The sequence below is a fragment of the Phascolarctos cinereus genome, unplaced genomic scaffold, assembly GCF_003287225.1.
Source record: "Phascolarctos cinereus isolate Bilbo 61053 unplaced genomic scaffold, phaCin_HiC Scaffold_1;HRSCAF=81, whole genome shotgun sequence".
Classification (NCBI taxonomy): domain Eukaryota; kingdom Metazoa; phylum Chordata; class Mammalia; order Diprotodontia; family Phascolarctidae; genus Phascolarctos; species Phascolarctos cinereus.
In genome coordinates, this window is record NW_027555514.1 from 282,733,774 (window position 1) to 282,750,308 (window position 16,535).

Genomic DNA, 16,535 nt, shown 5'->3' on the forward strand with positions numbered 1-16,535 from the left:
CTTCGTGTCCCTATTTTTCCACATCCCTGCCAGCATTTGTCATTTTCCTTTTCTATCATCTTAGCAAGTCAGAGGGATGTGAGGCAGTACCTCAGAGTTGTTTGGATTTGCGTTTCCCTCGTCATTAGTGATTTAGAGCATTTTTTCATGTGACTATAGATGGCTTTAATTTCTTCTTCTGAAAACTGCCTGTTCATATCCTCTGACCATTTATCAATTAGGAAATGACTTGTAGTCTTATAAATTTGGTTCAGTTCCCTATATATTTGAGAAATGAGAGCTTTGTCAGAGAAATCTGTGGTAAACAATTTTCCCTTGGTTTCTGGCTTGCCTTCTAATTTTGGATTTATTTATGTAAACCCTTTTTAATTTCCTGCAATCAAAACTACCCATTGTACCTACTGTGAGCCTCTTTATCTCTTGCTTGGTCAGGAACTCTTCCCTTATCCGTAGATCTGACAGGTAATTTTTAACTCGTTCCCCTAATTTGTTTATGATATCACCCTTTCTGTCTAAATCAGGTCCCCATTTTGAGCTTAACTTGGTATATGGTGTGAGGTGTTGGTCATGCAAATGCCCACATTAGCCGTGTTTCTCCCCCTAGTTCCTGTCAGAACATGGAATGTCAATCAATTAATAATCATGTATTAATTGCCTACCACATGCCAGGCATCATACTAGCCAGGCACTGGAGATACAAAGACAAAAGCAAAACAACATCTGCCTTCAAAGACCTTACATTCTATCAGGGAGACAGTATATCCATATATATTATATGTATATAGTATATCCATGTATGCACACACATGTATTGTATATATGGTCTATAATATGAATGCATGTATATATGCACAAATATATATACATATATGTATACACACACACACACACACACACACACACAATAAATGTAAGGTAATGGGAGAGGTGCACTAGCAGCTGGGTAAAGGGATGTGGATCAGGAAAGGCTTCCTGTAGGAGGTGGTCCTTGAGCTGAGGTCTGAAGAACAGTTCCGTTCATTCTCAAAGATCAAGGAGGGAGAGCAGGGTCAAGGCAGGGAGGACAGCCCTGTGTGAAGGCACAGAGAAAGAAGATGGGGTAACTTGTGAGGAACTGAGGAAGGGGGGCTCGAATCTCTTCAATCCTGTGCCTGGGAGTAAGCCTTTTGTTGCGCTGATGTCCTGTGTTCCGACATTTTTTGTTCAAAGTCCCTCCCAGCTCTAACATAAAATGGTAGAAAATAGAATGTCAGAGCTGGGAGGGGCCTGAGAACAGGAAATGTGAGGGTTGGGAGACAGCTTAGAACAGAGGATGTCAGAGCTGGGAGGGACCATAGAACAGGGAAAATCAGAGCTGCGAGGGGCCTGAGAACCAGGAATGTAAGGGTTGGGAGGGAGCTTAGAACAGGGGATGTCAGAACTAGGAGAGAACAATGTTAGAACACAATGTTAGAGCTGAGAGGTATCTTTGGACATAGAACATTAGAACATAGAATGTCAAAACTATAAAATGCTTGCTCACTGTCCTCCCAACTAGAAAATGTCCTACCTGTGACTAGAGTCCCAGTTGTCCTGACTCCTATTAGAGGTTGCCATTGGATACCCTACAGGGAGAGGAAGGAGAATACTCAGTTCCTTCCTAGCCAGGGAGGTTGGGGAGATATATTTGGGGTAGCGGGTAGGGACACATGAAAACTCTACCTACAAAGAGAGATGGCCATCGAATTGGAATCAGGACAATCGCTTGGGCTCCCTGGGGCCCCACAGAGGCAGGAGGAGGAAGAGAGAGAGGGAAGGACAGTGAGAAGGACCCATTAAAGACGTAAGAGGTGGATCCGTGTCTGAGTTGGGGTCGTGTTGGGGGAAGGGGAGGTGCCCTGCTGACTGGTATGCCTGCCCCTCCCCCTGCACTCTCCTTCCTCCATCTTCTCTCATAAGCAGGATATGACTCTGTTGGCTGCAGATACTAAGAGGAGGGAAGAGAAATCAGACACAGAAATAACTTCTTTGGTTTACAATAAGATGGGAAATCCAGGTGCTGGCTTCCTGGCATTTGACTTGATCTCAAAACAAACCGCCCCAAACCTCCCCGAGTCATTCCCCCTTAGTGGCCCCTAGCGTCAAAATTCTCCCCTTTCCCAGGTTGTTGTGAAAGCTTCCTGAGTGGGGCATGATGGGAAACCACAGAGAATGATCTGCCAGAGACATCCTGGACTCTGACCCAGCAGTAAGAGGGCGGAATCAGAAGACCTGGTTTCAAATCCTGGCTCTGCTTTATGCTACCTGGGTGTCCTTGGGGAAGCCATTGAAATTCTTGGAACCTCAGTTTCTTCACCTGTAAAATGAGGGACATAGTCAAGAGGATCCATAATGGTTTCCTTCCAGCTCCAAATCCTACCATCCTCATTTGGAACCATCCCCCTGTTCTCAGCTGCTGAAATGTCATCTTGTCTCCCACTTTCAGTGGGTCACTCCTGAACTCAAGAACCCTCAATAGCTCCCAACTGCCTGCTGGATAAAATCCAAACTCCCTTGCCTGGCGTGTGATTTCATCAATTTGCTTCTCTCTCTGAGTCTTCGTTATTTCCTCTATCAAATAGGGGTTCATAGCTTTAGAGTTGGAAGACATCTTGTAAGTCATTAGTGGTCCAAGAGCCAGACTCATTAGGTGACTTGCTTAAAGGTCATCGCAATCAAAGGCTGGCTCTCTAACTCCTAGCATCTTCCCTGGAATCACATGGCTTCCTGAACCCTTGGCATTTCTGACTCCAAATTCCATACATTTGGGCCAATTTTCAAAAAAAGGGAAGAAAACAGAACTTGAAGACTGTAGGCCCAGGGAACTTGGCTTCAATTGCTGGGAAAATTCTAGAACAGATTTAAAAACAGAGAGAGATGGTCAATGGATACCTAGAAAGGGAAATGGGGATTTTTATGAAGAGGCAGCCGGGCTTCCTCAAGGCAAGCCTGTGCCAGGGTCACCTCATTTCCATGCTAGCTCTCAAATACATAGTGATCACATGGCCTGCCTCGAGGGATGATTGTGGGGACAAAGGTGCCTTGGAAGCCTGAAATCATGGTAGAAATACCACCACCTCTTCCTCCTCTCTAACCACAACTGGGCAATGCAACTGATAGACAGCTCTAGACTTGGAGCCAGGAAGACCTGAATTCAAATCTGACCTCAAACACTTATGAGCTGTATGACCTTGGACAAGTCACTTTAACCTCTGTCTGCTTTAGTTTCCTCAACTGAAAAATGGTGTTAATAGGAGTTCCTACCTCTCGGGTTTGTGAAGATCACAAGAGAAAGCATTTAACCAATCTAAATCAGAGTAAAAATGTTAGCTATCATTACTATTATCAAAAGAGATCATATAAGTAAAGGACTTTACAAACATTAAAGCCATACCTACATATGAGCCGTTCTGTTCTTCCTGTTTCTCTCCTCCTCCCTCCTCATTTCTTTCTCTCCCTTCCTCTCTTCCCTGCACAATGAAACCTCAGCCTACTTTTTCATTCTCATCTTATATTCCTCTACTTCATGCCAGCCACACTTCAGGCAGATTGGTTTCCTTTCAATCAATCAATCAATCAACATTTATTAAGCAACTACTATGTTGTCAGGTGCTATGCTAAGTAACTGGGCATACAAAGAGGCAAAAGACAGTGTCTGCCCTCAAGAAACTTACAATCCCACCTTCATAAAAGCAGAGGATTCAGAGCAAGATGTCATTCAGTCCAACTCTCTCATTTTACAAATGGGGAAACTGAGGCCCTGGCAAGGAGGATGTGCTTGTATCAGGGCACAGAGCTAGCAAGTAGCAAAGCCAGGATTCAAAACTCAGTTTCCCTACTGCCAAATCCAGTGCTTTTCCCACTGCTCTCCACAGCATTTATACCAACTTAATCCTATCCCCTCCAGAAAGTCTTCCTTGACTACTGTAGGGATCTCTCCCTTCTCAGAACCTCTGACTGCCTGTACCAGCTTCTTATTCTTGAATGTAATCACCATCATCCCCAAGCATCCATTGAATACACAAAATCTATCCTAATTCTCCAAGTACTAGTGCCTTCCCTCATCATATTGTTTCTGGGTCATGTATATTTCTCTGCCAAAGAGAAATCTGCCCTGGAAATGACAGAATAAAAATGGTGAATTGTGAGTTTATACCCAAGATGAGTAAGGAGACTGTAAGAGAAACTGCCCTTAAGGAATTGAAGTCACCCAACCTGGATGAGCTCTCTCCTTGGTTCTGAAAGAGATGGGATTACCATTATCGTTGATATTGGAAAGATCCGGGAAAGTGAGAGAGGAACCACAAAATTGGTGGACAGTACATGTTGTCTCCATGCTCAAAAAAAAGAATAGAACTTACAGACTGTAGGCCAGTAAGTTTGGCTTCAATTTCTGGGAAAATTCTAAGACGAATCATAAAAGGGATGGTTGGTGGATGGTCTAGGAAAGGAAAGCAGTGATGGTAAAGAGCCAGTTGGGCTTCCTCAAGACCAGGTTGTGCCAGACTAACCTTACTTCTTTTGTTGAAAGGATTACTAACCCTGTGGATGAGGGGATGCTATGGATAGAGTTTACCTGGGTCTTGGCAAAGCATTGGATAAAAGAGTCTCGTGTTCTTCTCATGGAGAAGATGGAGAGATGTGGATGGGTTCTATTATACAATTAGATGCACATTCAGAACCGGTTGCAGGGTGGACTCACAGAGTGATTGTTGATTGTTCCACACCAATGGCAGGAGGTCTCCAGTGAAGGGCCCCAGGGAGCCATGTTTGACTTGGATAAAGGCATAGATGGCATACTCATCACTTTTGCAGATGACACCAACCTGGGAGGGAGAGATGAAACATTGGTGTCAGGATCCAAAAAGGATATTGCCAGGTAGGCCCATTGGACTGAATCTAATGAGATAAAAGAAGACTTACACTTAGGTACAAAATCAACTTCACATGATCGTATGGTTAGTTGGCAGTTATTCTGAAAAAAAGATCTAGGGGACTGAGTGGGCCACAAGCTCAGAAGAAGTCAGCGGCGTGTTGTGTTAGCCAATAAAGCTGATGCAATCTTGGGCTGTAGAGCATCCAGGAACAAGGAGGGGGTGGTCCCACTGTACAAATTCCTTTCCTGAGAGTTGTAGTCAGCTCTGGAAACCACAGTTTAAGCTGGGCAGTGTCCAGAGGAGGGCAGCCAGGGATGGAGAAAGGCTTTGAGTTAATGACAGATGAGAATCAGTTTAAGGGACTGGGGACCTTTAGCCTGCAGAGGAGAAGACTTGGGAGAACATGAGAGCTGTCAAGTGAAAGACGGATTTGGCTTCTTCTCTTTGGCTCCAGAGGGCAGAGCCAGGAGCCACTGGTGGAATATTCCAAGAGGCCAATTGAGGCTTGAGGTCAGCCAAACCCTCCCAACAGTGAGAGCAGTTTCCAAGTGGGTGGGAGGGCACTAGTGGCGCTGGCTTCCCCTCCCTGGAGGTCCTTGAGCAGGGGCTGCATGACCGCTTCTCCAGGAGATTCTAGTGGGGATTCTCTTGGTGCATGGGTTGGACTAGGGGGCCCCTGTGTTCCTGCCAGCTCTCAAATCCTATGATTCTTCTTCATCCTCTGCACAGAGCTAGGCACACAGCAATAAAGCCTATTGTCTTGGCCGGGTCAGCCTTAAGCTCAGAGCTGCCTTGACCTTGGGGACACCTGCTCAGGGAGCTTCCTCCTCCCTCCACCCATGCCCACCCTGTGGCCTTGGGTACATCCTTCCCCAGGCCTGTGGGCAGCCTCATCCTTCTGAAGGAATGGGAACTGGGAACTCCCTGCTCCCCATCCTATAGCTTGGGGACTTCTCTGTGGTCCAGGTGTTGCTCCTGAGTCAGCTGGGCCAAGGGCCAAGGGGATGGGGGGAGGGTGGGGGGGAGCTTCATTTCCTCCTGGAACCTTCATTTCCTACCTGAGGCTCATCTCTGCCCTTCTCCTGCTCCCACTTTCCTCTCTTCAGATCCGGATCTGGAGAAACATGAAATGTCCATACAAGGGAAGGGGGGGGGTACTTCCTTCTACTCTTTACTCACAGCTGGTACTTGTATAACGCTTAGCACTATCTTCAAGACAGCCTTATGAGGCAGGGCACGCGTGTATTGTTTCCATTTTACAGCTGAGCAAACCAAGGCACAGAATTGAAAAAAAGACTATCCCAAAGTGGCATAGTTGACAAGTGACCAACCTGAGATTCACTTGCAGTCTCCTCTTCCCACTCCCAAGCGCTCAAGGCTTTTCCTACCCACTATCCCCATGCATCTCTGATGTTCTGTGATCTGAGGTCCTTCCTCCCCCAACGTTCCCCCTAATGAGGAGGTCTGGAATGGTGTAGTGGAAAGAACGCTGCATCAAAATCAGAGGACCTGGGTTCACATCTCACTTCCTACTTGGGTGCCAGCCGGGCAAATCCCTTCTCTTCTCTGGGGTGAGTTTCCTCAGCCACAAAATGGAGGGTCTAAGTGAGAAGATCTCTAAACATTTCTTACAGCTCTGCATAGCAGGTTCTATGATGCTCTACTGAAGGTGGTCCATCCCTGTGTGAATCCAACCCAGCTTCCATCCCCACTCTGGCCTAAGACTGGAGGCTCCCAAATGGTCACTGAAGGCACAAGCCGAGCCGGGAGCCAGGAGACGTGGGCTCCAGGCCTGACTTTTCCACTAGGTCATTTCATGGTCTTGCTATCTCCCCCATTAGGCCGTGAGCTCCCCAAGGGCAAACGCTGTCTTTTGTCTTCCTTTGTATTCTCAGAGCTTGGCACTGTGCCTGGCACATAGTAGGCACTTCATTCATTTAATATTTATTTATTCAACTATTAATTTAATTTGCCTTTTTTTAAACTTCACGAATTTACTAAAGAAATATTTGTTGACTGACTGACAGTCTCTGAGGCTACTTGCCATACTCTGTTCATACAGTTACGTAGTATGTAGGTGGCTCCAGGAAGCCCATTAGCATGTGATCCCCTCAAAGACAGGGACCTTGTGTTTTCCTTTGCTTTGGCTCTCCAGGGCTCAGCGCAATGTTCAGTATACAGTAAGTGCTTAATGAATGTTTGCTGACTGATTCCCCCGGCCTCACCGTCCTCCTCTGTAAAATAAGGATGTTTTCAAGGTCCCTCCCAGCTCTGAAATTCTACAATGATTTTCTGCCCATGCTAAGTGCTGAATAAATAGCTTTTCAAGATTTGTTCATTTATTTTATTATCCTCAGAAGGAAATCTTTCTTTCAGAGGGGGATGGGAGGTTGGGTGGGAGGGAGGGAAGCCTTCTTTGAGGAGAAGAAACCCAGTTTGGAAGATGCAATGGGATTTGACTAGGTAGGTACAAGAGGGAGGGAGAGAGGCATGGGGCAGCTGCTAGTGCCTTTAATCAATCACTCAATCAACAAGCATTTATTAAGTGCCTATTGCATGCATGCCAGGCACTATGTCAAAGGATGACACAATCCCTACTCTTTTTGGTGAGCTCACATTTTTATCTATGCTCTATGTGTCTAGCATCTACCTGTTTATTTCCATGTCGTCTCTCTTGAATGTAAGCTCCTTGAGGGCAGGGCCCACTTTCTTTTAGTCTGTGTATTTCCAACGCCTGGCGCACAACTTAAGCTCTTCCCACTGTGTCTCCTGCCTCCTACTCCCACCGCACAGAGCACCCAGAATAGGAGCAGAGCCTATTCTTCCTTCCATCCTTGGGTATCTTGTTGGACAAATAATTCAGTCCTTTTTCAGACTCTCTGAAAACTGGCAGGAGCCTGAGGAGCTACTGAGTTCAAATACCCTCATTTTACACATTAGGGAACTAGGTCCTAGAGAGCTGAGGTCACTTGTTCAAAGTCATTCAGAAGGGACATTCCATGGGGTCAGGAATGGGGTGGCTGACAAGGAAACCGGAAGCCAGAGAAGGAATTTCCCTTGTATGGGGATGCTCTACCTAGGAGACTAGCCTTCCTGGGGGTGGTGCCCCAGAGAAGGGGGCAGCTCTCCATTCACTAAGTGGGGGAGGTAGGTGGTGAATCCTCCCCCCTTCCTTCCTCCCCTTGGCCAGGCCTGGCTCCCACCTGGGTGCTGACTCACAGGGGCTCCAGAGTGTGACCATATGAGGCCTGGGACCTATCCACCCACGGCCTGCCCAGCCTGGGCCCGGAATGACAGGTCATAGAGATCAGGCCAACCAAGGGAAGGGTTGGGAGAAGCCTCTGGGTCCTGCTGCCCCTTCAACCTGAGCTCCCAGGAAATGAAGGGGACCGGGGGAGACCCAAGGGGGTTTCTCAAGGTGAGACCAAGACTTCTAGGAAATGAAACTAGAAGGGGTCCATGAGATGCCTCATTTAAAAAAAGAAACTGAGAAAGCCCAGAGAGGGAAGGAATTCACACAAGGTCACATAGCAGAGCTGGGACCCCAGTTAGGTTGGTTGCTTCTGAGGTATACTAGGTCAGGTGTGGGGCCGGAGGAATGGGGGACAAGGAAGTAGAGGGAGGAGCAGGGAAGCCCCCTGCAGCTGTGTCCCTCCAGCCTCGGTTTGAAGCCACAGACTGCCCCAGGGACCCAACTGCTTCCAGCCTATTTCTGGACTGGAGCTATATTTGGGCTGCTGAGCAGGGACCAGCCACCCGGATGTAGGTCAGGAAGCGAGAGGCTGGTGTCGTTTTCACATAGACACCTAGACACTGGCCTTGACCATACACCCACAGGCGTGTAATCACAGATATGTATTGGCACACTCCTCTGCATGCCAGCGGGGAGAAGCCCACACAGACACATGTGTGCAGACACATGCAGTATGACATACACATGCACACCATATTTGTACACGTACACAAACATGCCCAGGTGAGCACTGGTGTTCATGTGCATAAGAGAGATTCAAATATGCACACACATGAATACACATTGCAATGCATTTGCATAAAGAGACACAAACATGCAGCGACATGCGTGTACCCAAGGATAGGGATGTACCTTTGTATTCAAGCCCATTGGGTGGGTTTATCCCAGTCTGACTAATAATAGCTAACCATTATATAGAGCATCCTCTGTGCCAGGCACTGTGCTAAGAGCTTATAAATATTACGTCATGTGATGTGCACGACAACCCTGGAAGTAGGTGGCATTATTATCCCCATTTTACAGATGAGGAAACTGAGGTAGGCAGAGGTGAAGTGACTTGAGCAGAATAACATAACCAGTCAGTATCTGAGGTCACCCCGACTCCAGGCCCTGCGCTCTGTCCAAGGTACCACCTAAATACCTGAAGGTCCTAAAGAAGTCAGGTGAATTGATCAAGGTCAAAAAGGGAGTCAGTTCTATGACTAGACCCCAGCTTCCATACCCTGGTTACTTGTTCTACATGAGGAAACCTCCTCCTAGAAATGGAAAGAGAGAAAAGCCAGTTGGTGTTATCAGGAAAGGCTTCCTGGAGGTGCTGGGATTCCAGTGAAGCTTGGAGGGTGGGGAGGACTTAGAGCAGCAGCTCTCAGACACTGCTGGGTGCTTGGAGGATGGGACACTTGGGGGAAAGGGGTGTGAATACCAGGTAGAGGAGTTGACAATAAATCCAGTGGGGAGAGAGCCGTGATCTGAGCAGGACTGGGAAAGATTAATGCAATAGCTTCTGCCGGGTAGGTTGGAGGCAGAGACCCTGAGGCTGGAGGTCAGGGCATTTGATCAATTGAAATATTTTAATTAAATTTAAGTGACTCTGTGATAAAAGCCCCCAAACCAGCCCCTTGGTTTTTACCTTTGTCCCAAATTGAGATTTTCATTTGTTGTATTGACTCAAAATGGAGCTGCCAGTCCTAAACGATGAGGGCATGTTGGTGGTGGCAGAGTTGGGGCTAGTGGTTTTGTTGATGGTTATGGCCACAGACATGATGGTAATGATGGTGCTGTTGGTAAACATGGGGATGTTGGTAACCATGGCAATGCTGGTAACCATGGTGATGTTGATAGCCGTGGTGGTGATATGCTAGTGAGGATGAAAGGTGCTGATGGTGATGTTGATGGTTGCGATGGTGATATAAACAGTGAGGATGAAGGTGGTTTTCATGGTGATGTTGGGAACCATGGTGATGTGGACAGCTGTGATGGTGATATAACAGTAAGGATGAAGGTGATGCTGATGGTGTTGCTAACCGTGGTGATGTTGATAGCTGTGGTGGTGATATGCTAGTGAGGATGAGGGGTGCTGATGGTGATGTAAACAGTGAGCATGAAGGTGGGACTGATGGTGTTGGTAACTATGGTGATGCTGGTAACCATGGCAATGTTGATGGCCATGATGACCGTGAGACAGTGAGGATGAATGTCACGCTAATAGTGATGTTGGTACCCGTGGTGATGTGGACAGCTGTGATGGTGATATAACAGTGAGGATGAGAATGGCGATGAGGACAGTCGCGATATGGTGAGGACGGCCGAAGGGCAGATGATGAGCATCCAGCTCAAGGTTCAGATCAGGAAAAGTGCCTTTGGCTGACGAGGAGTGGAGATACAGGAGAAGAGCTAGGACAGTGAGAGATGTTGCAGTCCTATCCTCTGCCCAAGGCTGAGTCTGGGGGTGTGAGCACTTCCGAAGCTACTGGCCAGGCCTGGGGGCTAATGTGCCCACATTTCCTCTTGCCTTGCAGCGATCCCCACCCCCCATGCCTGCCCTTTCCGCTGAAGGCTTCCTTTTGTGTGCCTGGGACAGAGGGCCCTTGTACTGAGCAGACTCAGGCCCAGCTGCTCAGGCCAGGAAAAGGGCTGTCGTTGATATGGCAGAGAGGGCCAGTGCCCACGCTGGGTGATGAGCTCTTTCCAACCTCCTTTCACCCAAATCCCCCACTCCCGTGCCCCCAGCCAGACTCCCAAGCTCAGAGCAGCTGGGGGCAGGGTGGGGCTGAGCCTGAAAGGTCGGGTCACTCTACAAGCCCAGTATGAGTCAGCAACATGGTAAGGCAGCCAAAAATCCCTCCTGCTCTTGGGCTGCCCCAGAGGGGTGTGGTGCCCAGAACGGGGGCAGAGGGCGGCCCCTTCCCCCATCCTCTGCCCTGGTCAGGCCGGAGCTGAAGCGTCGGCCCCGGTTCTGGGCACCGCAGTTTAGGAAAGACTCTGACAAGCCGGAGATTGGCCGAGGAGGGCAACCGGGAAAGCGAAGGGCCTTCGCTCATGCCCTGTGAGGAGTGCCCGAAAGAGCTGGGCATGCTTAGCCTTAGAAAAAGATGACTGAGGGAAGACGGGATGCTGTCTCCAGGTATTTGAAGAGCTGTCATGCAAAGAAGGGATTAGGTTTGTTCTGCCCAGAAGGCAGAGTTAGGAACAATGGGTGGGGGCTGGAGAGAGAAAAATGTTGGCTCCGCTGAGCTCCCCTGAAGGAACAGTGGAAAGGAGAGCTGTTCCTAACTGTAATCAGCTCCATAGGTAGTGAGTTCCCCGTTACCAGGAGTGTTCAAGCAGGGATAACAACAATAACAATAATAATAACTACTATTATTATTATAGCTAACATTTACATAGAGCTTACAACGATCCAGGCACTAGGCTCAGCCCTTGTTGGAGGTGTTTAGAGAAGGGGGCTCTTGCTCAGCTTCGGCCTCTGAGACCCCTGCAGGCTCTGGGTTTCTCATCCCATTTTTACTTTACTCCATGGCCTAGAATTCCCATGGGATGGGGAATGAGGCCTTTGTCGGGTGGTGGGGGGAATCTGTGAAATGCTCACTTTGGCTTTCAGGCAAGGCACCTAGCAGATGGCAAGACGCCTGAGGCCTGCAGGGTCACTCAGGGCCCCAGATGTTTTGGGTCAGTGTATTTATCACCTGAAGGGGCCACTTTTTAACCCTGAGAATCTGGTTGCACAGAGGATTCTTCCCTAACTTTAGATCTGAAAGAGACTTCAGAAGTCACCAAGCCCAACCCTCCCATTTTACAAAGGAGGAAACAGGCCCAGAGAGGTGTCTTGACCAAGTCACCCAGATCATGGATTTGAACCCAGATCTTCTGACTAAATCCCATGCTCTTTCCATGAAAATTGTTAGGGAGGAGCAGGCAGGGGAGTGACTTGCCCCCATGATTTCACATTTCACTTTCTTTCTATTGCACAGATTGTCTCTGTCACCCAGCAGGGAGTAGGACCCTCCAGGGACTGGGCCCACAGGAGGAAAGCGGTGGTGCTTGGGGAGGGAGTGTTGGAGGATCCCAGGGTCCAGAGAAGGATGGACCAGGGGGCCCTATTTATCCACGAGGCCATATGAAGAGCAGAATCATTGAATGTCCAAGCTGGGAAGGGGATTAGAACAGAGACTGTCAGAGATGGGAGGGGCCTGGGAACAGGGAAGGTCAGAATGGGGAGGAGCCTTACAGATCAGCTAGTCTGGACTTCATTTGATGGATTGGCAAAGTGGGGCACTTAACCCCCAGAGCTGGAGCTATAGGCCGGCTCTCCTGATCTCAGGCCAGGGCTCTCTCTGTGAGACTAGGTGAGCCACACTCAGGACCAGGAAGGCCCAGGCTCAAGCACTCTGGGCCACATCTGCTGTGTGAGCCTTTGACAGCTCTCTAAGACTGTAAGCTGTACAGTCAACACTGCCCTGAGTGGAGAGAGGCAGTTCCCCCCCCCCAAGAATTGTCCAAATCACCGAAATCCCAGGCCCGAGGGGAACAAAAACCAAGTCTGCTAACAGCAACAATTAACAAAGCTCTTGGTGACCTTGGCCAGTAGCTAATCCACGGATTGCTGACTGAGGAGGGCACCGAGGCAGGAGGGGGGGCTGGCACTGAGGGTCAGGCCCAGAGACAAAACCAAAGCCCGGTGCTGCCCTGGTCCTGCCTGTCTTCTCCGGCCCCTGCTCGCCTCCCTCCAGGCAGGCCGCCCCCTCCCCCAGGTTCCCTGGAGGATTCCTCTCTCCCCATCTGGCCAGTCCAAAGGCCAGCCCAGGAACAGCAGGAAGGGAGCCAGGCAGCAGCCCTGACTGCTGGCCACCAGCGCCCCCTAAAGGCCCTGGGCTTCCTTGGAGCCCTGGTGGAGATGACTGCAGAGAAGCCCCCTGAGGAGGGAAGCTGGGGGAAACACTAGGGGGGAGTCCTGGAAGGGGGCTGGCCAAGAACGTGGGAATTACTCTGATGGCTCGTGCCACAGACGCTGCCCAATGCTGCACTGGGGAGGCTGAGAGGTCTAAGGTTTGTAGCCTAGCATTAGGAGACTAACTGAGAGCATGAAGGCAGCAGAGTGCTTTGGAAAGACCTCGAAAGACCTGAGTTCAAGTCCCAGCTCGGTCACTTACTAGCTGGGTGAGCTTGGGTGGGTAGGTCACTTACCTCTCTGGGTCTCAGCTTCCCCACCCATAAAGTCGGTGATTGTCCTACACTGGAGCTTCTTCACCTTTGATGTGTTCTGGACCACTCTGGCAGTGTGATTAAGCTCAGAGATCCATCTCAGAATCATGTATATGTTTGTATGCCGTGAAATACAGAGGATTACGAAGGAAACTGACATCAAGATGTCATTTTTCCCCATTCAGGTTCATTGACCCCTTGAAATATACTCACATACCCCCAAGGAGAGCCCAGCTTAAGCCCCCCAGACAAGGTGATCTCCCAAGCATGGAGAAGCATCTAAATCCACCCTGTGACCCGTGTTCTGGTCCCTCCTCTTTCCTCACTCATGGGGTGGCTTTGCCTTTCCCTCAGTGGGTCTCCCATGCATCTTCTATAAAACTAAGGGGTTTGAGTTAGATGCCTCAAAGGTCCTCGCAGCCTGAAAATCTTGGGTCCCCCATTCAGTTTCAGGCAGCATTAAGTGCCCACTGCGTTCAGAGCTGGGACATTGGGGGGAGACACCGCCACCCAAGTCCCTGCCTTCCTGGGGCTCAGAGTCTAGCAAGGGAAGACACAGACAGAGAGCCAGGATACAGAGGGCCTGACCGGTTGGGAGAAGACCCCCCCCCAGCAGAGGGGGAGAGGTCATCCCGCTGCAGACCTTTCGGAGGAGACATACCCAGATGCACAGACAGCGCGCTGGGTGTGGGGCAAAGAGCGGGTGATGCTAGACTTGGAGTGGAGAAATCCCATCTCTGAGACTTCCTGGATCTCTGCATCCACATTGCCTCCTCCAGCCTCAGTTTTCCCTTCTGTGAAATGAGGACCGCATTCCTTGTGCCTACAGCAGAGGTCTACCAGGAGGCTTAAATTAGATCCGGAGTGTAGAGGGCTCCAGTCAAGCTCTGAAGTGTTATTGTTATGTGAAGAAAGATTAGCTGAACTGTGAGCCGTGGGGGGCAGATGTGTGTGCGGCCTGTGGAGAGACTGGGGATCTCCAGGAGCCACCTTCTCCTCACTCCCCATTCCAAGTGGAAAAAAGTGAGAGAAGTGTTTGGGGAAGATAGCCCTGGCCCCGAGGCTCTGGGGGGTGTGGGGGCCTGGACTCCACTCTAGCCTCTCTTAGCCATAGCAGGGCATGGAGAGGCTAGTCTAGAGCTGGAGGGGCTGGTAGAGGCATCTAGTCCAGCCTCCCACTTTACAGAGGGAAAAACTGAGGCAAAGAGAGCTTAAATTACCCACCCAAGGTAGTATAAGCATCAAAGGTAGGATTTGAACCAAGGTCCTCTGACCCAAAAGCAATTGTGATAAGGACAGGCTGGAGGCAAGGAGGATCTAAACTGTCCACAGTCACTTGTACTTTTCTGGTGTTTCTAGGATTTGAAAGCTTTTCGAAGTCTGACTCAAGCCTGCCTTTCCAGCTCTGTACTCCCCTTCCCGTTCTCTGTGTGCCAGCAAAAATGCCCTACTAACTGCTTCTCCTACATGACGCTCCATCTTTCATCTCCTTGACTTTGCCCAGGCAGTCCCCTATGCCCTTCCCTCTTCCCCTCAGCCTTTTAGAATCATTATCTTTCTTCAAAGCTTAGCTCATCATAGGGGCAGTGAGGTGGCACCGTGGATACAGCACCAGCCCTAGAGTCAGGAGGACCTGAGTTCAAATGTGACCTCAGGCACCTATTAGCTGCCCAAGTCACTTAACCCTGATTGCCTAAAGAAAGAAAAAAGCTTAGCTCTTCACTTCCTGTGCAAAGTCTTCTCCCCCAACACATTTTCTAGTCCCTTCCCTTCTCAAATGACTCTATTTACCCAGTATACATTTTATATTTAGTTACGTGGCAAGTAGGCAGTGCAGTGGGTAGAGCCCTGGGCCTGGCGTCAAGAAGACCCGAGTCTGAATCCTTCTTCAGTCACAAGCTGAGTAACCATGGGCAAGACGCTTAACCACTGTCTGCCTCAGTGTCCTCATCTGTCAATTGGGGATAATAATGGCACCTACCTCAGAGTTATTTTGAAGATCAAATAATATATTTGTAAAGCAGTTTGTAAACCTGTATTAGATAAATACTATATATATATATATATATATACATATATATATATATATATATATATATATACATATATATATATATATATATATATATATACTTTTTTTTTTACTATTATACATTTTATATTTATGCAGCTAGAGGTCAGTGGCTAGAGTGCTGGGCCTGGAGGCAGAATTCTACCTCAGTCACATGCTACCATCCCTATCATTTCTCCCCAGTAAAATGTAAACTCCCTGAGGGCAAGGATCCTTTCATGTGCAGCTTTGTGGCCCTACTGCACAGCACCATGCTAGGCACAGAGTAGACACTTAGTTGAATGGACTATTGAATGGATTATTGAATGAATGAATTGAATGAATGAATGAATTAGTGAGTGAGTGAATGAGTGGGAATTAAGAGCTGGGGACCGATGGAGGAGATGGTGAAGCTCCAGAACTGACCAGGGGATGGTGGTCAGCCTTGGGGATGGTGGTCAGCCTTGAGGGTGGTGCTGCCATCTGGGGAAGTCAGAGAACAAACCTCTTTTGTTCAGGAGAACTGAGCCCTCCACCTGGTTTGTGTGTGTCCTGGCCCCAGCTCCCAGACTCCTCAGAATCGTGTTCTTAAATGCATAAGACAAAATGCTGAGGATTGCAAAGGAACCCAATTCTACTGAAAGGTGGTGATCCAAACACTTTTTTTCAAAAACAGGTTTGCAGACCCCAGGTGACAAACCCCAGACTGAAGAGAAGACCGGAGTTCTAGGCTACGTGGGATCTTACCTTCTCCAGGCCTCAGTCTCCTCATCTGTAAAAGGAGTAGGTCAAACACTAGCCCATCTCTGTAGCCTCTTCCAACCCTGACACTTGTTCTATGAGTAGATTTTGACCCTCTAGCTAAGCGTTCCCTCCCAAGTCTTGCATTTCCTTGGGGCACAGCCTGGTCAAAGCTTTCTTGGGCAGAGAGTCTCTCGGCACTTGAGGCTCTTAGCTGGTACCCCTCACCAAAGGGAGTCTTCCTCCCTCTCCCACACTTCTTTCCTCTCTTCCCCTGCCCTACTCTCTGGGTCTCTCTCTACCCCACAGCCTCCCCCTCTGCTCTGTCTCTTCCTTTCCTGTGCTTATCTTTCTCTCAGTCCCTCTGTCTGTCTCTGTGTCTTTCGACTCTCCC